The 24118-nt window shown below is 42.1% G+C and overlaps 1 long non-coding RNA gene across 1 annotated transcript; it reads left to right on the top strand.

The window, feature by feature from the left end:
* Positions 1-11917: 11917 nt before the first annotated feature.
* LOC109264510 (uncharacterized) lies at positions 11918-22721 on the top strand. The gene is made up of 3 exons (XR_002078760.2): positions 11918-12027; positions 18143-18359; positions 19641-22721. It is a non-coding gene; the product is annotated as an uncharacterized LOC109264510 (long non-coding RNA).
* The last annotated feature ends 1397 nt before the right edge of the window (positions 22722-24118 follow it).

The raw sequence follows: 24118 nt of genomic DNA, 5'->3' as shown, positions 1-24118 counted from the left end.
TGATCAACTGGTTTTACTTCTGTATTTTTGACGGGAGCTGATATTAAATGTTGGGGTTTGGGAGTGAATGGTCAAGAAAGAATTCTTGAGGCATCTTTGGTGCAAAAAGGGTGATTTTATTAAAGCACAGAGACAGGACCTGTGGACAGAAAGAGCTGCACTGAGGTTGTGAGGAGTGGCTGATCATATACTTTTATTTTTTTTTTTAATTTTTTTTTAATGTTTAGTTTTGAGACAGAGAGAGACAGAGCATGAACGGGGGAGGGTCAGAGAGAGGGAGACACAGAATCTGAAACAGGCTCCAGGCTCTGAGCTGTCAGCACAGAGCCCGACGCGGGGCTCGAACTCATGGACCGCGAGATCATGACCTGAGCCGAAGTCGGCCGCCTAACCGACTGAGCCACCCAGGCGCCCCTGATCATATACTTTTAAATTGGGAGGGGGTTAGGGATAGCATAAATTCCTAAGGAATTTGGAAGCAAGATTTCCAGGACATTGAGGGGCTAGCTGTTGTTAGGATAAGGTCATTTACTACTGTGTAGTAAAACCTTAGTCATGAGACCCTTCAGGTGTACATCAATGGGCCATATGCTTAGAGGATGATTGCTAACATATACCTTGGGGGGTAGAGATAAAGAAAGTTTTCAAAGGGATTTTTTTGTATATTAAAGAAGACTTACAGGATCCTGGAGGTTATGATAAGGTCAAGCTAAGGTTGCTTTTTGCCCTTAGCAAAGTATTAATATCAAAGCAGTTGAGTTCCTGGAAGAAGGTCACTCTGTCTGTCTCAAGGACTTATCAATGGGCTGTAAATTGTAGGGAAGTTTAAAATTTTTCTTTCGTCTTTGTTCTCCACATCAGAGATATGAGTAAGTTTTTGGCAAAACAAAAAACAAGATGAAGAAATGAGATTAAAATGGCAGTTTGACAATAACTGTAAATCAGTTAAATACCCTTGTAAAACAAAACGACTACCTAACTCATATCAAAATGAAAGTGCACCTACACCCTATCTTCGAAAATCTAAAACAAAGTAACACAGAAAGTTTAATTGTGAAAGACTGAACAAAGGTAAACCAGACAACAAAAGTAGAGCCACAGTGCTCATATCAGACAATGTAAATTTCAAACCAACAAAAAAGTGTTAAACTGAACAAATAGGATTGTATTACTTTTGGTGAAGGTACATCCTACAATGACATTCTGATATAAAAAGAAAAACAGTTTATATGCCAGGTAACACAGAATTAAATATAAAGAAGTAAAATCTGTTGGAAATAAAAGATGTCAAAAAAAAAACCCAAAACAAAAAACACTGTATTACATTATATTAGGTCCTATATGACTTAGAGTCTCTAGAAGACAAAATAGAAATGAAACAAATATGGCTTAAAGTAGTGGTTTTCAAACTGTCTCCACAGTGTGTATGGTCAGGGACAATAAAAGATATTGAAAAGGCAGTTTGGACCATCCATCCTGCATCTACCAGCATTCCACAAGACCTTGCATTTGAAAAACATAGCCTTGAGAAGGCAATGGGGTCGAACATGTTTCGTTGTTTTTAAAAATCACCATGACACTGATTCAAAAGTCAGGTTCTAAATTCAGTGTATGTCAGTATTTAATTTTAATGGCTTCCATGGTCAAAATGCTACTTACAAAAGCCCACAGAACTACATCAAAGAATTAAACCAAACGTTGCCCTCACTCTTTGAATCTATTATGCAAAGGGGTATGTTTTTTTTCGCTAAAATTCTGTTAGTAAATTTCCATTATCTCAGCTGTCAATCAGTTATTCATGTCAAATATTTGGAAGGTGCAGTTTGTTTTATTTTAACCAAGTAAACTCAAAAACAACAAAATTCTTTGAATGATTTTTAAAGCAAGTTAGATTTTTTTTGAATTCTGAGGTTTCTGGGTATGCATATTTGAGAAGTATTACATGTGACACATATTGTCTTCAGCTACAAAATCACATAAGGATGAAACATTCCAGACACCTGCTTTCAAAATGCTCTTTCCTTAGCACACGTTTCTGTCAAAAACCTGTTTCTCAACTTGTTAAAACATCACCTCAACCTTGAATGGACACATTAAATGGGTTAGTTTCTTCAAAAATGTCTGCCTGGTCACCAGAGGGAAAACAAATCATCAAATTTTAGAATGCTTATCTTTCTGCATGAGAAAAAATGTGTTTCACTCTATCTTTAAATTTGATGAATCTTTGACACATTTTACCATGAGATAACCACCTCTCCTCTGTGAGGGACAAATAATACCCATGGTCACGGCCCTTCTCTTCTGAGTATGTTATAAAGATTCTCCCACTTTTGTTGTAAGCTGTATCAAAAACACCTCTGGCTTCAGTTTGGTGTATTTCCTGATCCATGATGGAGACAATGGATAAATTTCACGAAGGATGCAATCCGTGACTCACCCTAGGACCTGTTTTATTCCAGTAGAATCAGCCATTCCATCTGTAACTACACACACTCTGCTTTCCATTCCTCTCCACCATAAAACAGTGGGGTTTTAAAAATTGTTATTAAAGAAGTAATGTACTGTTGAAAAACTCTTTTCTAGCACACTTAAAGAATGTACTAGACTGGCTCACCGTACATGCACAATGTGCTTTGTGCATTTAATTACTGAAAGATCATCTTGGAGACATTCTCAACCAAGACATCTGTACTTTCATCCAACTGTATTTATAAAACCTCCCATACCGAACAATTGGTGCTAAACCTTGTTTTTTCAGATGTATAACAATGGATTTACCTGTTTTTAAACATGTTTTGCTAATAAAGGAAAATACTTTTACATTGTTGTGATGTGGTTTCCTGGGTATAATCTCAGTGGCTTTTACCCAGAAAGGAAGAACAAGTGTATACCCTGTGACGTGTGGCTTCTTGTCTCTCAAACAGAAATCTCAAAACAGATTTGACGTGTTTTAATACATTTGGATTGAATATCGTATAACTTAAATATGGCTTAAAAATACAGACACTTGTTTTCAGGCTCTGAATGCTTAGTTTTAAATGCCTTGCTACTGGGAGGGCTTCACATGACTTGTAGATAGCATTTCACAGTCTAGTATATATTTAGACTTCTTGCAAGATCTGATTACATCATGGTTGCTTTGACCTCTTGGTGTGACTGATGAAGACTTATAGTAGGAGTAAAAGAAATGTTGCTCAACCACTTTGGAAGTTTGGTTCATTTTTTGCTCTTGTTTACTTGTATTAGTGTTACTTTGCAAGAAACATTATAATCCACTTTCCATTTGGGGGGGGCAGAGAATTAGTTTTGTTGAAACTAGAAAATTATCTTTAAACCTACCTAGCTGGAAACAGGTAAATTGTAATGCATTACAATATGCTAAAAGCTAATAAAAACAGGTTGAAGATGCCATCAATGCTCCTGTTTGGAAATGTCCACAGATATTTTAGGAAAACTTACTTATAACACATGGCAGGTAACTTTCTGGCATCAATTATCTATGGCCCAAATAAAACTATGTAACAAAACCCTAATGACATACAACAACAAACACTTTTTCACTCAGAGATCTGAGAGCCTCAGCTGATTTGCTGCTGGGCTCACTACTTCATGCCTCTGAGATCAGCTATGGCTCAGCTAGGGGGTTCTGCTGATCTTGGCTGGGCTTGCTCTAGTGTCTGAAGGGTGGCTGACTGTCAGCTGGTCTAGGGTGGCTGGGATTGCTGGAACAGCTTGGATCTTTTCCACTTCTCATCTTCCAGCAGGTATGCTAACGGTCATGCCCAGAGAGCAAGAGTGAGCAAATCCAGTCCTAAAAGATTCTGCTTACATTATGCTTGCTTCCATCCCATTGGGTAAAGCAAGTCATATGGCTGAGCTCAGAATCAGAGTGGAAGAGTACCAGCGGTGTGGATGTAGGGAGGGGTGAAGAGTTGGACTATTCTTATAATCAATCTACCACAATCAGAGTGGCCATATCAAGAGTACAGTAAACATTAATAAAACTTAATTTGTTTTATTAAAATAAAAACAAATAAATGTTTTATTATTTACTTTCTAAAACCTGCATATACTCTGAAATATGTACAAACCACTTCTGATATTATTGGTTCTCAAGGGCCTAAATAATTTAATGATTTACTAGCTACATTGATTTATTTTTTTCCCTACTGACAATCCTTCATACTTTTAAGACCACAAATGAAATTTCAATAAATGCTAAAGAATAAAAATTTATAGACCACATACCCTAGCCACAAAAGAAGGAACTGAAAATTAATAGTATTCCTTTTAAAAACAAAAAGATGGGGCGCCTGGGTGGCTCAGTCGGTTAAGCCTCTGACTTCAGCTCGGGTCACGATCTCTCGGTCCGAGAGTTCAAGCCCCGCATCGGGCTCTGGGCTGATGGCTTGGAGTCTGAAGCCTGCTTCCGATTCTGTGTCTCCCTCTCTCTCTGCCCCTCCCCTGTTCATGCTCTGTCTCTCTCTGTCTCAAAAATAAATAAAACGTTAAAAAAAATTTTTTTAAATAAAAACAAAAAGAAAGGGGTGCTTGGGTGGCTCAGTCAGTTAAGCAGCCAACTCTTGATTTCAGCTCAGGTCATGATCTCTCAGCCTGTGAGTTCAAACCCGCATCAGGCTCACTGCTCACAGTGCCGAGCCTCCTTCGGATCCTCTATCCCCTCTCTCTGCTCCTGCCCCACTTCTGCGTGCATGTTCTCTCTCTCTCTCTCTCTCTCTCTCTCTCTCTCTCTCTCTCTCAAAAATAAATGTTAAAAATGTTTGAAAAAAAAACAAAAAATAAAAAGAAACAAAAGACTTGATCATTTTAAAAAGAACTTTTTGAAATAATTATATGGGGTCAAAAAGAAAATCAAAATCCCCAGTATAAGCTATTTTTTTAAAACAATACAATGGAGAATATTACTACACATACATACACAAGGAATGTGGTCAAATCTATCATTCAAATTTACTGCTTTATAAAAGAAGGGATAGGGGCACCTGGGTGGCTCAGTAAGTTAGGTGGCCAGATCATGATCTCATGGTTCCTGGGTTGGGGCCCCATGTTGAGCTCTATGCTGACAGTGTGGAGCCTGCTTGGGATTCTCTCTCTCCCTCTCCTTCTGTCTCTCTTTTTCAAAATAAATACTATATATATATATATATATATATATATATATATACACATATATATATATATATACATACATATATATATACATATATATATATACACATATATATATATATATATATACTTTTAAATATACATACATATATATATATGTATATATATATATATATATATATATATATATACTTTTAAAGTCCACATACATGGATTTAAAATCTTAAAGGAATGGGACACTTTAATAAACAGATACAAATTATCAAAACTAACCCAAAATTATATGAGAACTTTGAAAATTTTCAGACAGGAAAAAATTTGAAAACATCAAAGAATTGTCAAAGAATTAAGTCCAAAACAGATCATGGCACAGATAATTTTCCAAGTGAGTTCCTTCAAATCTCTTAAGAGATACTTCAACTACTTTCTAAATGCCTGGAAAAAGAGCACAAAGTAAAGGAAAAGCATAAATCAATTACAAATATAAATGCAGGGGCACCTGGGTGGCTCAGTTGGTTGAGCATCAGACTTCAGCTCAAGTCACGGTCTCATGGTTCATGGGTTCCATCCCCACATCAGGCTCAATGCTGTCCATGTGGAGCCTGCTTTGGATCCTCTGTTCCCCTCTCTGCTCTCTCTCTCTCTCTCAAAAATAATCTTTTATATTATATTATATTATATTATATTATATTATATTATATATATATTATATTATATATATATATTTAAGGGCACCTGGGTGGCTTAGTTGGTTAAACACCTGACTTCGGCTCAGATTGTGATCTCGAGGTTCAAGAGTTCGAGCCCCTCAATGGCTCTGGGTTGACAGCTCACAGCCTGGAGCCTGCTTTGGATCCTGTGTCTCCCACTCTCTCTGCCCCTCCCCCATTCATGCTCTGTCTCTCTCTTTCTCTCTCAAAAATAAACTTTAAAAAAATTGTTTAATATATATTGAAATGCAATTATCTGTGAAATTAAATCCACAAAATATTCAAATAAATATACAACATAACTATGTAAAGAAGCATCCATGAAGACAAGGAATGTTTAATATTTGGAAACTTATTAAAATACTGTGGCACATTAATAAGTTATTTTCTAAAATCTACATTATTACCTAGACAGAAGTAGGAAAAGTGTTTGATTAAATTAATATCTTGTTTATGCTGCGGGTGCGGTGTGGATACCCTCTTAGTAAAATCAAAAATTAGAGCATATTTCTTTAATGTGTCAAAAATGATAATAAGTATGTTAAGTCAACACCAGGCACTGTTCCTTATGATTCAATTTATTTTATTTTATTTTTTAAATTTTTTTACTGTTTATTTATTTTTGAGACAGAGAGAGACAGAGCGTGAGTGAGGAGGGGCAGACAGCGAGGGAGACACAGAATCCGAAGTAGGCTCCAGGGCTCAAACCCATGAATCCCGAGATCATGACCTAAGCCGAAGTCGGACACAACCAACTGAGCCACTCAGGCGCCCCTCTTTATGAGTCAATTTAAAAGAATTTCCATTAGATTCAGTAGCAAGAAAAGAATGTTTGCCATGATCACCATTATTTTGCCACTGTTTAGGAATTTGTATTCAGCAGAATAAGAAAAAGGAAAAAATAAAATAAAAATAAATATAATAAGTAAAAACAAAAATAAAATAAAGCATCATTGATAAATATATAAACATATACATAATTTTTATTATTTTCAAAGATCAACAAAAACCTATTAGAACCAATAAGAGAGCTCAGTAAGACAGATTATTACAAACAAATATGCATAAGCCATTAGGTTTTTAACCAGGGGAAAACACCTAATAATTTAATGTGGAAAAAAAATTCTTTCATAATCATAACCGTGTAAAACACTTGATATTTGATTAACCAAATATGGAGAAATTTATAAATATATTTGTAAAAATAAAAGAAAGCTATATCATAAACATACATGAAGAATTAAAAGTAAAATTGCAAGATTTTTTTAAAATGTACTATTATTACTATTATTTTTAGTAATCTCTACACCCAAGGTGGGGCTTGAACTCATTCCTCAGATCAAGAGTCACGTGTTCTTCTAACCGAGCCAGCCAGGAGCCCCAAAGGGCAAAATTATTTTTAATTTTAATGGGATGCTAATCAAAATTGCAACGAAGCTTTTTAGTATCTCGCCAAAATAAATATATTTTATTATATTAAAGAAAGAAACATTTCTTAAAGAAGAGAGGTATGTATTTCCACTCACAAAACTGTGGCACTAGTGAAGAATTAAGTTATTAATGAGGGGAAAAACTGACAAACTCAGAAAATGACCCAAATGTTTATAAATACTGTTTATATAAGAGGGGGATTTGGAACCAGACAGCCAGCACAAAGCAAGAGTTCTATTTCATAAATAATGAGAAAATTATTTAAACATTTAAAAGTAATAAATTAGATTCCTCATAAATAAATTAGACTCCTACCTCATACCACACACTAAAATAAATTCCAAACAATTAATCAGCTAAATCTAAAAAATTAAATCATTGAAGAAAATAGAAGTGAATAGTTATCTGATGTTAGAATAAGGAAGGTCTTTGTAATCATAAGAGCAAATGAAGTAACAATGAATGGAAAGTCTGATTGATTTTACCACATAGGAGTTTTAAACATCTGTACATCTAAAAATACCATGAACAAAATTAAAAGACCTCTAACAAAATAGGAAAGATATGGGTAACCTACACTACACACTAGATCAAGAGTTAGTACGTTTCATATATAACAGAGTGAGAGAGAGCTCCCATAGGTCGGCAAATGCTCCAATAGACAAATGCGGAAAGAACCTAAGTCAATTCATAAAATAAGAAAAGCAGTGGAAAATACAGTTAGTCCCTCCCTCATCCATAGAGATATATTCGAAGACCCCCAATGGATACCCAAATTCACAGATGGTTCCCTACACATAGGTATCTATGATAAAGTTCAATTTATAAATGAGGCACAGTAAGATACTAACACAACGACCAACAATAAAATAGAAAAGTTTTAACAATATACTATAAAAAAAGTTACGTGAACGTGGTCTGTCTCCTCTCTCTCTCAAAATATCTTACCGTACTGTACTCACCCTTCCTGTGACGATGTGAAATGATAAAATGCCTACATGACAAGATGAAGTGAGCTGAATGACATGGGTCTGTGACGTAGTGTTAAGATACTACTGACCTTCTGGCGATGTGATTGATTCATCAGGAGGATCAACTTGCAGACTGCGGTTGACCGAGCGTAACTGAAACTGAGGAGAGCGAAACCACAGATGAAGGGGCTACTGAAAACAGTAGATAAAACAGTCGACCTCCTGTGAATTCAAAGAAATGTAACATAACACAATGATGAGATGATATCGTTCACATAGTAAATCGGCAATGTTGCTTCGTTTGCTTTTGCCTTGTGCTGGGTTGTTTTGTACCTAGGTCAGTGAAGTGCAGCAGAATGGCCCTCAGTCTCTGATGAGAATGCAAATTGGTTCTGTGGTTCCAGAAGTCCATTTGGAATCACAGATCCAGGGTCTTTCATTAGGGCATGCTTTTTCAGAAATAACTCTAAGGAAATTAGAGATGCACACAGAGATATTTGTACAACGATGTTCATCATGGCGATATTTATCATTCAAAAAATAATTAGCAGCAACCTAAATACCCAACAATAGGGGAATGTAGCAATAAGAGATAGGCTAAATAATCTGTGGCACATCTACATAGCAAAGTAGCTATTAAAATCATGAATGGAAGATTATTTAATGAGGTAAGAAATTCTTCATAATACAGTATTAAATAAATGAAGACAACCCATGCATGCAGTATGATCACTAATTAGTTTATGAGAGAGAGACTTAGAAAATGAAAGAATATGCTATAATTTTAATTTTGATGATAGTTTTCTGCATTTCTAGTTGTTACAATGAACTTCTATTACATTTACAAATCAGAGGGGAAATAATAAATTTTCTAAATTTACTCATTCAACACTTTTAAAAGCACAATGTTCTGCAAGGTTAGCATCTTAGCAACTCTCCTAAATAATCCATTGTTCCTTCAGATAGATTGAAGTCATCTGTCTGGAATTCTGAAAGCTGACAACAGCCATTTCCGACCTTCCAGTGTTCTTTCTTTCAGATGTAATAGACAGAGATCATCATGTACAATAATGGCAGGAAAAAAAGTATACAATGGAAGTTTGGATTCACATTTCGAAAAAGAATATGTAATGAATAGAGTCAAGTGGCAAAGAAAAAAAACACACCATTAAAAAATCTCTTAATCTCACACTGCCAACAGGCCCATCATATTGGAGTTAAGAATTCTTTTTAAATCTGTTTGGCAGAGATTTAATGCGACATACAGAAATAGAGTGAACAGGCAGCCATCGATCCCCAGAGGGATCTCTCAGTCCGAGACGGCCACCAGGAGACAGGGTCATTAGGTGTGGGGAGCTGCTCCGCTCATCCAGCTTCCAATTTTAGATTCCATCTCCAGGCTGGGGGTCAGTCAGTTCTCAGAGCAGCAAAGCCCCAGTTATTGGGAAACTCTTTGTCCAGAATCCCCGAGGGAGAACCGCTCTGAGCCCAATATAGGGAAAGGAAGACACGTGGAGGGGAAGATGAAGTCAGATGGGTGGAAGGTGAAATCCAAGACAGATAAAGGGACTCTGAGACCCACACCAAGGTAAGAGTAAGAGGCTGAGGATCGTGCCTTGGGTGTGTCCACAATGACGGGGAAGGCTTGCTCTCATTATCTCATTAAACCTCCTACCTGCTCTGAGTGGTCAAGAGATGAGACAGAGTTGAAGGCACTTACTCTAAGCCACAAACCAGGAACCAGGGAGCAGGAGTTGAATGCAAATCTGTTCCACTGCCTCTCCCGCCCGGCTTATTTCTGCCTCAGTCTCAGTGGTGACAGCCTAAGTGATGCTTGGCAGTGAGAGTCCATACAGGCACTGTACCACCACCACCCCCCCCCCCCTTCACAGGGCCAAGCACGCTCATGGAACAGCACTTTCACCTTTTGTCTTTTTTCTCCTCTTCCATCTCGACTCTGCTTTACTGCAAGAGTCTCGTGTCTCTGGCTTGCCTTTTCACATCGCCCTTGTGTGGACAGCCACCCACTTCACCATTTTCTCTGCATAACCCACTCTTTCTCCAGGCTGTGTAACTCCTCCCATTGAGCCAGATCTGCTGACCCTGAGGGTCTAGACCCTTGCCCCTGACCTCTCCTTTTTGTTCTCCACGTACCCCAACAAAGTTATGAGCTGTAAAATATATAGAAGTTCTCATAACACAGAACATTCCAAGGAAAAGATTAAAAGACCTAACCTCTCTCCCAGGAATGAACTACATATACAATTTACCAAATGAAGGAGACTAATAATGAATACAGCTATAGAAATAGAGACCATCCAAAACAAGGAGAGCTCCCGAGATCAAATAAATTTGGCAAACAGAACATACTCTCTCTTGTTCACAGTGCATAAGAGCCTTAGGCTTTGAATGGTCTTTCCATTAAAGGGCCATTTTTTTAACCCAAATTTCTTTGAACACAGAAACCTTTCATAGGACACATGTTAACATTTCATTGACCACTAGTTACATGGTAATAAATTACAGACACAGTTTGAGAAAGGCTGATACTTGCTGATGTGCTTAATGGTATCAATCACAGTAGGCCAGGAGAAGCTGAGCAACGCTCCTGTTCCACTCATGCTCTCACTTTCTGGTCGGCCTGCCCCACCAACACTCACCTCTGAGCTGCCCCACCCATGAATGGGCAGGGAGGCTTAGACTGTACAGACATGGATTCAAACCACTGTGACAGGACAGATCCACTAACTTCTCAGGCATCAGATTCCTTGATGGTCAAATGAGCATCACGCTACATAAGTTTTAACATACTTGGCATGGCCTGGACCACAAGAATATTCCCCATCCCCTTTCTCTCTCTCTCTCTCTCTCTCTCTCTCTCTCTCTCTCTCACACACACACACACACACACACACACACACACACACACACTGATCTATACTGAATCGGTCTCTCCCCTCTATCAGGGTCAATATACTCATTGAGGAGATTCTTCAAACTGTTTAAAATTGCTTCAAGTTTAGCCTTGCAAGCACTATGTGCAGCAAGTGGAAGTCTATTTCTTGTGGAAGTCTATTTCTTGAGCTATTTCCATTTTCCATTTGTTAGTGACAGATGCCTGCAATTACTGGAACTTCAGGAACAACACTTCCTTCCAAATCACTCTGCAAATACCAGAGACAGAACACCTTCTCCTCTTGGCTGCTACATCGGGGTAGAGGACCAGGGCTGTTGACGCGCCACCTCTGATATAAGACAACAGCTTCCATGCTCAATGTTCCTGAAAACCACCTCGCTTCTTGGGATTTTTCTGTGCTCAGCGATGGTGTCCCATGTCACTCTCAAACCCTCCTTCTCCCCACCAATCAGTTTTAAAGCTGCGCCTCTTGCCTTACTGGCCTTTTGTGTCATTCTTCTGCGGCCAGGTGTCCTGGCACACCTGCCCCATCTCACGACAGGACTGGGAAGTAGTCAGTTAGCTTGCAAAGTGCAGTAACTAGTTTGCAACCCAGATCCAAAGAGTCACCCTTTGATCTTGGAGGTTGTAACACTGTGAGTGATTACCCAGAGAGACTCGAACTTGGAAATACAATTAATTTTCCTTGTTACTTATTAGAACTGTTCTAGGCTCTCCTGTGCTTCTCAAGTCCTGGCATTTTCATGCCTGCAGAGAGCTGCTGAGCTCACCACGGCATGCTCATCTTGCTCTGGAATGGGGAAATAGCACTTCCTGACCTAAGACTCATGTTTGAAAACTCCCATCAGAAGGAAAACTCAAGGAGGAGGTATGCGGGAACCTGCCTGAATGAGCCCCTGGGATTTCAGGGTTGACAGTTTACTGCAAAATGGAATTGTAAGCAGCCACCCCCACTTCTCCCCATGGAGGGCTTGGTCCCGGTCTTCTGGTCGGAGTGGTGGTGAAGCATGGGCTTGAGAGACAGAGACCTGGAAGAGAATGCCCACCCCACTGTTGACTGTGGGGCCCTAAAACAGCATGGTTCCAGGAGGAATGGACTTAAAATGTCTGGGCCCCTCTTCTCCCTTATCACTCATGGGTTACCCAACACATTCAGCCACTGCTACCATAGGAAGTGCCTGTAAGATCATTACACGGGGATAAGTTCTTGCCAAACTGTGCCTTAACCTCTGCATGGCCCTCCAAGGCCTCAGGAGAGGCCTGGAATAGCAGAAAGGGTGTCCTCTAATGGGGTGCTGACCCAACCTCCCCTCGTATTCCCTTGAGGGTACCTTCCACTCGACACAGAGGGGCAGGCAGACTGGACAGAGAGAGGGAAGAACCAGGGAGAACCAGGTCTGGAAGAGAGGTTAGTCACACCTGTGGCTGGGCTTTGCCTATAGAAATGAGGCTCCCTCTGATAACAAAAGTGTCCATAGGAGCAGCTTGTGAATTATTTCCTTTAAAGCCCCAAATATCATTCTAATCTATTCCTTTCTCCCCACACTTACTGTGAAGTCACCCTCTGAACTCCTAAGTAATTCCTTAACTCCAGCCTCACTCCTCCCCAGGCCTCCACCCTCAGGTGCCAAAGTGAAGTTTCAAAACTAAGAATCTGGTCATGCTAACACTGTGGTGTAGGCTCCTTATCTCCCACAGGAAATAACACAATAGTCTTCCCCAAGACCACCCACATCAACCCCATTAGGTCTTCTCTTGCTGTATTCCATAATCCACACTCCACACAACAGTCAAAATGATAAGCTGGAAAACAGAAATCAGGTCATGTCATTTCCCAGATTAAACAGCATCACGCTCTGAAAAGAATCCCAACCATAGGACCACATATACCCTCCCTTCCTACTGCTCCTTCAGTTCAGTCCCTCACCTCTGTGCTCCTGCCACACGTGCCATCTTGCATTCAGAGGACCCACCAAGTTCATTTCAATCTTTGCCCTGTCACTTTTTCAGGCCAGGATCTATTTACCTCACGTGAACAGAGTAACACAGCTCCTCCTCAACCATTAGGGACCTGGTAGAAAACAGAAATGCTTCTGGGAAATCTCCACTCCTCAGAACCCAAGTATGTACTTGGTTGTACTCCAAATGGTGGATCGGATGGGGACTTTTCTTCCACAGAGGTGATCAACTCATACTATTCAGCATAGGAGAGTGGCGTGTAACATATATAGAACTGGACTCCCCAGGTTCAAGTCCTGGCCCATTGCTTAATAGCTGTGCAAACTTAAACAAGTTACTTAACTTCTCCGAGCTGCAGTTTCCCCCTCTGTGGAGTGGAAATACTGATAATAGTATAGCTATGTCTTCATAGGCTACTGTAAGAATCAAATGGATTACTAGGAGAGCATTTGAAAAATGGGAATGATAATAATATGAGTTACTCCAGCAGCAATAGAGATAAGACCAGATAGTACCACGGCAAACATCATAAAGAGTTGGGTGCCCCGAGTGCCCAACACAGTGCCTAGCACGGAAGGTATTCCATCTTCCTTTGGCCATCCCTGTCCTACCCATTCCCAATCCCAGCCCTAACCTTATGGGCAAGTAAAATTTTGGATGCTTTCACTGCTTTTGTATAACATTGACTCAGGGGTTAAAGGGCTGTTTCTGATCATTATTCATCTTTTCATTACTGTCATGTATTCTATTGATTTTGCATTGAAATATGTTTTCAACATTTTAGAATGAGACTCTTGCTTCAGCGGATCCCAGATCCTAACATCTGGTGAATTACAAACAATTGTGTGGGTTTCTTTTTCCTCTTAATTTTAATTTTAAAAATCAATAAGTAACCTGCGATGCCTTTAAAAGATATTAAATAACACAATCAACTTGGATTTTATTATGAAGATATTTTCAACAGTGGCTGCACAAAATCACAGGATTTGTAAGACCTGGAGGTGCTGGGCTTTCTAGAAAGCTTCTCATTAAGATCCAGAATGGAATTGGAAGGGCCTAGGGACAACATCCAGGTCGTCAAATGTTAGCAAGAGAATGAAGTCAAGATAAATTAACAGATTTACTGGAAATTACTTTTTTCCATCCAAAATAAGAATACCTTTTGAAATAGCTTTGGAATAATCCTAACTTTACCTACTATTTACTGAATAGCAGAACATCAATTAGAAAACATGCTGCTTTTGGCCACTAAAATGTTTGTATCTAGGCAGTGTGCGAAGAGACAGTGGGAAGGCGGCTGTCTAATCACTGGCAATGTTAGCAGCCTGAAGTGCCTGAAGGGCAGGCAGCTCCTCTAGGGAGCTGGGAGCTGGGTGGGGGGTGGGGGTGGGGGAAGCAAGTCCGAGGCTTAGAGGCTTGAAGAAGCAGGTGTCTCACCAAAGTTGTTTTTGTTTTTGTTTTTGCTTTTGAGAGAGAAAGGGAAGAAGTGCTTGGGGTGCTGGGAGAGAGAGAGAGAGAGAGGAGAGAATGAGAAAAGGGGTACGCCCAATGCGGGGCTCATGTTTTGACCAGAAGCAGGACTGTGCTCACCCGAAGGGGGGCTTGAGCTCACCCAATGTGGGACTCAAACCCATGAACCGTGAGATCATGACCTGAGCCAAAGTCAGATGCTTAACCGACTGAGCCACCTAAGTGCCCCTCACCAAAGTTTTTAAGCATCAGGGAACAGAGACAGGACAGAGCCAGCCCTCCTGATTTGCTGCCCAGTACCCTTTCCATATTCCAGGCTAAAGGTAAAACTCAGAAGCTCCTTCATCCACCAGGCAGTGGTAGGGAGACTGCACAGGGCAGCCCCCTGGGACACACTGACTCTGTGTGTCACTCAAGCTCAGGGCTGAGCCCATCGGCCCCTTGAGCTCCCCGCAAAATACAAGTTGTCTTTGTAGATTCAGTGAATTCCGGGAGCTCCTTCTCTGCTGCCTTCCAGATTTGAAGACGGGGAAAGAGTATACACATGCACTCACATTTTGTTTAAATCTAGCTCTGCCAAGTCACTGAATGACCCTTTCTGACCCTATAGCGCTCTCAACTGTACACAGGGCAGGATAATAGGTGGCCTTCTACCCCTGTTCCAACTTCACTAACCCATCTCCCACATCAAACGCAGCCCGAGACCACTCACTAGCTTGCCCCTGTATAGTGCCTTCCCCTTGACAGACTTCCACCTTCAGACCATAGTTCACTTTACTCCAGATCAGGCCAAAGCTTGGGAAGGGAACTCTTAGTTCCTCCAGCATTACCATTACCGGGCCAGGGTGGGAGTCACGGCCCTGGCCATTCCCCAGTAACTGAGACAACACTGCCATCTTGTGGTCAGAAATTCTGCCTGCCGCCAAAGCCGCCCCAGGCTCACCAAGAGGAGCCCTTCTCAGCCCCGCAGGTAGGAGTGGGACAATCCTGTGAGCACCCTGCCTGCAGCAGGTTCACGGTCCAGCAGGACACCCAAGTAACCCACAACATACATACACTGGGTGATAGAGTCCATAACAGCCTCAAACCTGCCATACACAGGGGTTCCCACCCAGTTAACAAATAATCAGTGTGCAATACTCCAGAACCAGGTGGTAATAAGAGGCATGCAAACAATTACAACCCAGTGAGAAAAGTGCCAATTAAGGCCTGTACGATAGCTGTGGGAGCTCAGAGAAGGGAGGGACAAACAGCCTGAGGCTAAGGTAAGACTTCATAAGTGACACTGGGTCAGATTCTTGAAGAATACTTTAGAGTCATCAAGGAAGCAAGGTGAGGAATGAGCAAGTCTGAGTCTTGCAGAATAGATTCAATTTAGAGATGGAGTACTAAGTGTGGAGGGGACATGCTCATGGTGTATTCGAGGAGAGGCAAAAGTGGGAGGACACAGACAGAAAAAGAGCAGAAGATAAGTCTGAAAAGAGAGAGCTCTGAATGCCAGAATAAAGAGTTCAATCTGTATTAGATTGCTGGAAATCACATGATAAAGTTGTATTTAAGAAGAAATAATGGAGCAAAGATAAAGCATGAACTATATGCATAGACAAACAACTGAATAGATACTCAGCATAATGTTAGCAGTGGTTGATCTCCGGGGAAAGGACTGCATGTGCTTTTTGTGCTTTTCTTATCTTTCTATTTTAATGAATTTGTACTACCTTTGTAATGAAAGAGAGAACCATGCAAGTTATTATATGAAGCCTCTGAACGGTGGGGTCAGGAAGCTGCCCACCGGCCCTCACTGCTGAGGGTCAGTCTCCTGCACGGGGAAGCTCCTCTCCACAGCGGTAGGCCAGGGAATCATGTAAGACTCAGGATCAGAGACTCAGCATCCATGACACCAGAAGGACCTTGGCAATCTACCCAACCTCGTACTCCAGACCAGGGAAGCGAGATCTATTGTAGGGGCAGGGGCTCACCCAAGGATGCACAGCCCCGCCTGGACCTCAGAGTTCAAGCTCATCTCCTGCTGCCCACTCAGGGCCCTGACCTTTCCCCCTGCTGCTCTCCACCTCCCATCGCCATGCGCCCAGATGCTTGCCATGCCCAAAGTTCCATGAGGCCCACAGGCAGGGAGCAGCCAAGCTCAGGAGGTGTTGGCGGCTCTTCCTGTCCCTCTATCACACTAAGACATATGGTAAAGCTCCACTTAAAAAAGTAAACGGTTGGGGCACTTGGGTGGCTCAGTTAGTTAAGCGTCTGACTCTTGGTTTCGGCTCAGGTCATGATCTTGCAGTTAGTGAGTTCGAGCCCTGCATTGGGCTCCATGCACACAGTGCAGAGCATGCTTGGGATCCTCTCTCTCTCTCTCTCTCTCTCTCTCTCTCATCCCTTCCCCTGCTGATGCTCTCTCTCTCAAAAGTAAATAAATAAACTTTAAAAAAAATTTTAAAGAAAAAGGAAACAAGTGAACACCAGGACTTTTATATGATTTCATCCAATACTTCTCAAAGCATGGTACTGGGAGTTCCCACAGACCCAGTCTGCGAAGTCCAAACTCTTTCCTTATTCATACTAAGGTATAGTCGGTTTCTTTACTCTCATTCCTGCCTGAGCATACAGAGGAACTTCCTAAAGGCAACCAGATGTGTGATGTAGCCACACATTGAGTAGAGCTTCTGAAATGATTGTCAAATGAATGATGAAAATGAAGATGTGAGCTTGATTCTATTGATCTCCTCGACTGAATGCAAAAGTAGAGATGAGAAACCCAGCGGTCTTCTCTCCAGCTTGACATTAGAGAAAGTTGCAAAGATAGAAAACAATGCCACTCTTCTCATTTTTTGTTCTAAGTTTTTGCATTGGGAAATATAGGTATTTTAAATGTCATTATGTTCACAGCTTGTTTTATTTTTAATAAGTTCACGAATAAGTGTATATATAATTTCTCATTTCTGATTTATAATATCGTAAATGTTGTTGATATAACCCACAGAAACTAAATTTTTTTGCGATTGCCATTAATTTTCATGAGCATGAAGAGAGCCTAAGACCAAAAAATTTAAGAACCTCTAATGTGACTTTCCAGTTTTTCACTCTACCCTTCCCTGCCTGACAGGGTCACCTGCCAGTTTCCTCCACCTACAGGGGACGGTCTTCCTCTGTCATCCCTTTATTTATGGAGGTACACCTAACACACTTCCAACCGGTTCTCCCTTTCTCCCTTTCTCTTTCTCCCCCTCCCACTCTCCCCTGCCCCTCTCCCTCCTGTCCCCTCTTCCTCCCTCACCCATCTCCCCTACCCCACACGGTGCCCTTGGCCCCAGGCAAGGCTGGGCTGATGGTATTCTGGGCACAGAGTGTCTTTCTTCCATCTCTCCTGCTCTCCTGCCACCCGTAGCAGCCTTTGAGTCTGCAGCCTGCAAGCTACCTGTCCTTCCAACTGCTTCTGAACTGCACTTCTTCCTGGCAATTGGCCCCCGGACCTCTTTAAGGGGATCCCAGACTGAGGAACTGGACAGAGTAAGGTTCAAACCCACCTTTGCATTATTCAGCAATCATTTCGGGACAGCCAAGTCCATGTCAGATGTGGAGGATCCAAAGAGTATGACATGCTCCCTCGGCTGCTCATAGTTCCCAAGGAAATGAAGAAGGAGCTAATGGTTCTGTCTAGGAAAGCCAGGAAATGCTTCACAGAAGCTGCGACATTTGACATGGATCATACAAGATGAGGAGGAGTGTACAGGGTGAAGAGCCAAAGATATTTTCTCGGTGAGAGAAGCATCCCTTCAAAGGCACACAGATGTGAAAATACACCACCACATGCATGAAGAAGTGAACAGATCGGTGCGGGGGGACTACAGCTTGCATGTGTGTGTTCAGATGTGCATTGTGTGAATGTGGCATTGTGTGAGCGTGTGTGTATGGCTGCGTGTGTGTGTGCATAAGTATGTGTGTGTCTGAGCGCATGCATGCATGTGGAGATGGGACCATGTGTGTCCCTTGAATGCGTATGTGCTGTGGCACACGTGTCCACATGTGTGTCAGTGTGTAAGCATAGTGATGATGAGGCAGGAGTGTCTCCTGGGAGAGAGAGGAGGAGGTGGGAGGAGAGCGGGCTGTGCCAGACGTGCTACACATGCTAGTCCTCACCCCTGCCTTGCACCCCACGTGTTATCACATCCATTTTACACAAAGGATTGATTGCACTACCAAAGGACATACCGTCCATAGGGGACAACGCTCTAATTCAGGGCACACCTCTAAACAGTGTCAACCACGGGGACCAGAGATCGGGCTACCGGAAGGTCTGAACAAAGCCCAGCTCTCCCCATATACCCACCTCTCCAGTGGAATGTCACTGCATCCCTGAATGCCCAACATTATGCTGAGAACCTCAGGAGATATTGTTGGTTTTCCAGATAGTCCCTCCAGTGTGTGCCAGGGCAACTCCACACCTCGGTCACTGAGGCTCAGGCTAACACTTCCTACAAAGCTTTCTGGCAATTAATTCAGAGAGCCAACAATAACACCCAAACCTGGGTTTCCATCTTTTCGAGCAGTCAGTTAGGAAATCAAGCAGGAGGTCAAGGGCTTGAGGAAGCTGGGAAGGACCCTCAGATCCTCCCCTGTGCAACGGGGCCTCTGAGAGCTTGGTTTCGCTCTGCACAGAAGCGTCCAGAAGAGGTCAGTCGTTGCTAGGCTCACTGACTGCCCTGCCTCTGCTCTTAAATCTAGTTCATTAAACTGATGACTAGAACTGAACACATCCCTGCATCTCCTTCCAACAAGTATTAGCACTTGTTTCCTATGCCAGACACTGTTGAGGATTTCACACATTCTTGCCCTTAATTAAGCCGTGCCTGTTTCCTAGAGTCTAGTATTTCCATATCCCATGTTGTATAGAATGGAAGTGTGTCATACATGACCTATTACAGTCTCATTTAATTTTTATATATTTAAATATTATGGGTTCCCCATGTTGCCTATTGTATGTTTTCTTTATATTCTATACAGTCATTTGAATGCGTCATTTACCACCTCATTTTTCAGATGAGAAAACTGAAGCCCCGCAGGGTTGAATAACTTATCTAAAGTCCTGCAACGAGTAAGTGAAAAACAGAATGCAAAATCGACCTCTTCCTGCGACACGGGATTGCGCCTTTTCCTCTGTGTCAGCTCTTGGAGCTGTCGTTCTCAGTCACAACTAGGGTGTGACCACAGGCCGCCTGGACCCAGGTCCCGGCCTCTACACAACCTCTGCAGTGCCCCAAGCCTGACTCTGCCGCCGGGTGTGGCCGCTGCCCTTTCTCCACAGTGCTGAAAACATACTCTTAAAATCCTGGCCTGAAATCATTCAGCGAATTGTGAGTCATCCAGCAACAGAATACTATGGAGCCCTTAAAAAGTATAGAGTGTTTTTATGGCCATGAAAAGAAATGCTTGTATATAAAACTAATAATAATAGACAAATATCTGTATTCATAGCATGAGATCACCAATAGAAAAAAAAATTCATAGAGGAAAAGCCAGAAAGGAAAGTCACCAAATGCTAACAGTGGTTATTTCTAGATGATGGACTTATGGGTACCTATTTCTCCTTCTTTTGACTTGTCCATATCTCACAATTTTCCACAATAGACATGCATGGCTCTATAATGGGGAGAGGAGGAGGGTAGAATATTCAACACCTGACTGTGGCTTGAGAACTGTGTGACATCCTTTTCCCAGGCACTTCCAAGGCCCAGGCTGGAGTGGTTCCATGTGCGGAGCCTGCCAGAGCCTCCCAGCAGGCAGCTGCGCCTGGGAAAACAGGCCCTTCCGCGGGGGTGGGCATCTGGGTTTGATTTCTCCTCCCTCCTGTTCTCCTTTCTCGCTTCACCTGAATATCCCCTGGAGAAGGCACAGGCCGCAGCCTGAATCCAGCCCGTCCCTCCCCAGCCGATCTACCTCTTCAGCCCTGCAGCCCCAAACCACACACCCTGCCCTGACTGCCCAAGACAGGCGCCTGCCGGGTGATGACTTCTATTCTGGGGGCCTCAGAAAACTCCCCTAGCCCTGTGTCGCTATGTGTGCAGACTTCTCACAAGACAGTGAGAACCAGAAAGGTACCCAAGAACCCAGAGTGTAAAAGGAACTATCGCCTCCCTCTCATTGTTGTCACCCAGGACCACATAGGAGGCTTCAGCAACTGCTTCTGTCCACACCCTTCTTCCTTTGACGTGCATTTAATCATGGCTTCCTGAGGGGGAAGTTGAGTAGTCCCTGCCTGGAGGGGTCAGTTCCACTGGGAGAGACACCAGACAACACCCTGGATTAGCAAGAGGGTTGATGCCACTTCCAGGGGGTGGCTGGGTGAGCGGCAGATCCTATGTCTGGGAAAGGCTGGCCAGGAACAGGGGGTCTGGGCTGGATGCCTGATAGATGAGGGGTGATCAGACAGAAGAGAGCTAGGTGAGCGTTTTGTGCAAAGGCAGCGGCATGAGCAAAGGAGCAGACACACAAATGAGAGCGTGTGAGGTGTCTGGCAGGAGGTAAGGTGGTTAGAACTGCACTGTCAGTCCTGCCTGCAGAGCCGAGGAGGTAGGAGCTCCTTCTGGCAGAGGAGCTAGGAGCAGGCCTGCCGTTAGATGGGAGACTGTAGCCACACAGGAGACAGAGCCAAAGCAGGACATCCATGGAGCAAGGAGGGGGAGGGGGTGGCAGGCATTCTATCGCCCTGCCCCCTACGCTGCCCTGGAAATCCAGCCTGGAATAAGAGCCACATATTTATTCAGCTCTGGTCTTTAAACGAGGAACTTCAGCCTTTCACAGTCCTCCCATGCCTGCAGACTTGCCATTGGGAACCAGAGAATGTTACTCCCATCCCTGGAGGCCCTAGCCTGTGACTATGAACCTGGAGGAAGCTGGCAGTTTTATTTGTCAGACAGACTAGAGCATAGAGGGAGCTATTCTGCAAGAAATGAGGCAAAGCTGTAGTAATCAAAACAGTATGGTACAGTCACAAAAAAATAGACATAAAGATCAATAGAACAGAATAAAAAACCCAGAAATAAACCCACAATGATATGGTCAATTAATCTTTAACAAAGCAGGAAAGAATAGCCAATGGGAAAAAGACAGTCTCTTCAATAAATGGTGTTGGGAAAACTGGTCAGCTACATGCAAAAGAATGAAACTGGACACTCTCTCACACCATATCACAAAAAATAAATTTAAAATGGATTAGAGACTTAAATATGAAACCAGAACCCATAAAAATCCTAGAAAAGAGCACAGCCAATAAGATTTCTGACATCAAGCATAGCAACTTTTTTCTAGCTATGTCTCTTGAGGCAAGGGAAATAAAAGCAAAACTAAACTATTGGGATTACATCAAAAAGGAAACCTTCTGCACAGTGAAGGAAACAATCAATAAAACTAAAAGGCAACCCACAGAATGGGAGAAGATATTTGCAAATGACATACCTGATAAAGGGTTAGCATCCAAAATATATAAAGAACTTATATAAATCAACACCCAAAAAACAAAGGATCCAATTACAAAATGAGCAGAAGATATGGATAGACATTTTCCCAAAGATGACATCCAGACATTCATGACTGGCCAACATACATGAAAAGATGCTCAACATCCCTCATCATCAGGGAAATGCAAATCAAAACTACAGTGAGATGCCACCTTGCACCTGTCAGCATGGCTAAAATCAAAAACACAAAAAGTAACAGGTGTTGATGAGGATGTGGAGAAAGGGGAGCCCTCTTGCACGGTTGGTGGGAATGAAAACTGGTGTAGCCACTGTGGAAAATAGTATGGCAGTTCCTCAAAAAGTTAAAAATAGAACTACCCTATAATCCAGTAATCATACTACTGAGTACCCAAAAGATACAAAATCACTAATTCAAAGGGATACATGCACCCCTATGTTTATAGTAGCATTATTTATAATAGCCAAAGTATGGAAGCAGCCCAAGTGTCCATTGACTGGCAAACAGATAAAGAACAAATACATACAATGGAATATTATTCAGCCACAAAAATTAATGAAATCTTGCCAATTGGAATGACATGGATGGAGCTAGAGATTATAATGCTAGGTGAAATAAATCAGCCAAGAAAGACAAATACCATATTATTTTAGTCACGTGAAATTTAAGAAACAAAACAAATGAGCAAGGGGAAAAAAGAGAGGGAGAGAGATAGGCCAAGAAACAGACTCTTAAGAGAACACACTAATGGTAATTGGGGACGGGGCAGGGGGGTGGATTAAAGAGTGCACTCGTCGTGATGAGCACTGGATGCCATATGGAAGTATTGAATTATTATATTGTACACCAAAAACTAATATTACACTGTATGTTAACTATACTTAAATTAAAGTTAGAAAAACAAATGAGGTTGGAGCCCGCTTCGGATTCTGTGTCCCCTCTCTCGCTGCCCCCCCCCCCACCCGCCCACCTTGTGCTCTTTCTCTCTCTCTCTCTCTCCCTCAAAAAAAAAAAAAAAGAATAAACGTAAAAAAAAAGAAAAAGAAAAGGAAATGAGGCAAACAATGCAGGAGAAACAAAAGAGAGAGATCATGATTGCAGGCTGTCCAGGCTCTGACCCATTTCTGAAGCCCAGCTTCCTCTGCATTCCACCAGGTTGGAAGGAAAGTCTTATTTTGTTTGTTAAGTCCAAGGTTTCATTTCTGTTACTTGTAACCAAAAAAAGTCATAATAAAGCTTTATTTAAAAGTTTGAGCATGAACTAAGGCAGTGTAGTGGGGCTGAAGAGAACTGGGATTATTTGAAAGCTATTTAGATTATGAAGTCAACAGACAGAAGACTGGCTGTTTTGTCAAGTAGCCAAGCTCAGTCACTTACAGATGGTCCCCCTTGCATATCCTCCCAAGGCTTGTATAAACTTCAAAAAGGGAATGCATTGGCTCTAACTACATAGAAACCACCCATCCACAAGCAAGTACCAATCAGGAAAGACAAGCAGAGAATCCTCTGCATCAGAAAGGGCAGGGGGTCCTCGTCACTTAATGATCACCTTGACCCCTGCACCCACTAAGAGGATAACTGGCACTGTAGAACCACTCCAGACTGAACTCTCCAAGACCTGGGGATAAGATGCCATTACAGCCCTAGTGGGGTGACAAGTTGCCTGCAGCAAGCTAAGGAGAACTCGGGTACCACTGCTGCCAGGGATGGAAGGAATTATGGTGGCTGCTCCAGGGCAGGAGAGAGTTCCATGGCTGATCTAAAGACATCCAGTCTCCTCCCTCTCTTCCTATGTTTCTAAATGCCACTCGGAAGTCATTTATTCCTTCAGTTAGAAACCTCTGTATTCACATTTTATCTACCAAGTTCAGCTGCTTGATTTTGGGAAGTGTTCGATCTTAAAAAAAAAAAAAAAATCTTGCCCAGATTTTTCACCTGTTCCAGATTTTTCAGACTTCAGTACCACAGCATATTGGTTGGTCCCATTTAAGAGAACAGGAAAAGGGCTCAGCCAAGCTTCAGCCTGACACAGTTTGGCATCG

This window comes from Panthera pardus, unplaced genomic scaffold (genome assembly GCF_024362965.1).
Source record: "Panthera pardus isolate Hobbes unplaced genomic scaffold, ASM2436296v1 HiC_scaffold_22, whole genome shotgun sequence".
Classification (NCBI taxonomy): Eukaryota; Metazoa; Chordata; class Mammalia; order Carnivora; family Felidae; genus Panthera; species Panthera pardus.
The sequence above is the reverse complement of the archived record's forward strand: the minus strand, read 5'-3'. Positions and strand labels throughout refer to the sequence as shown.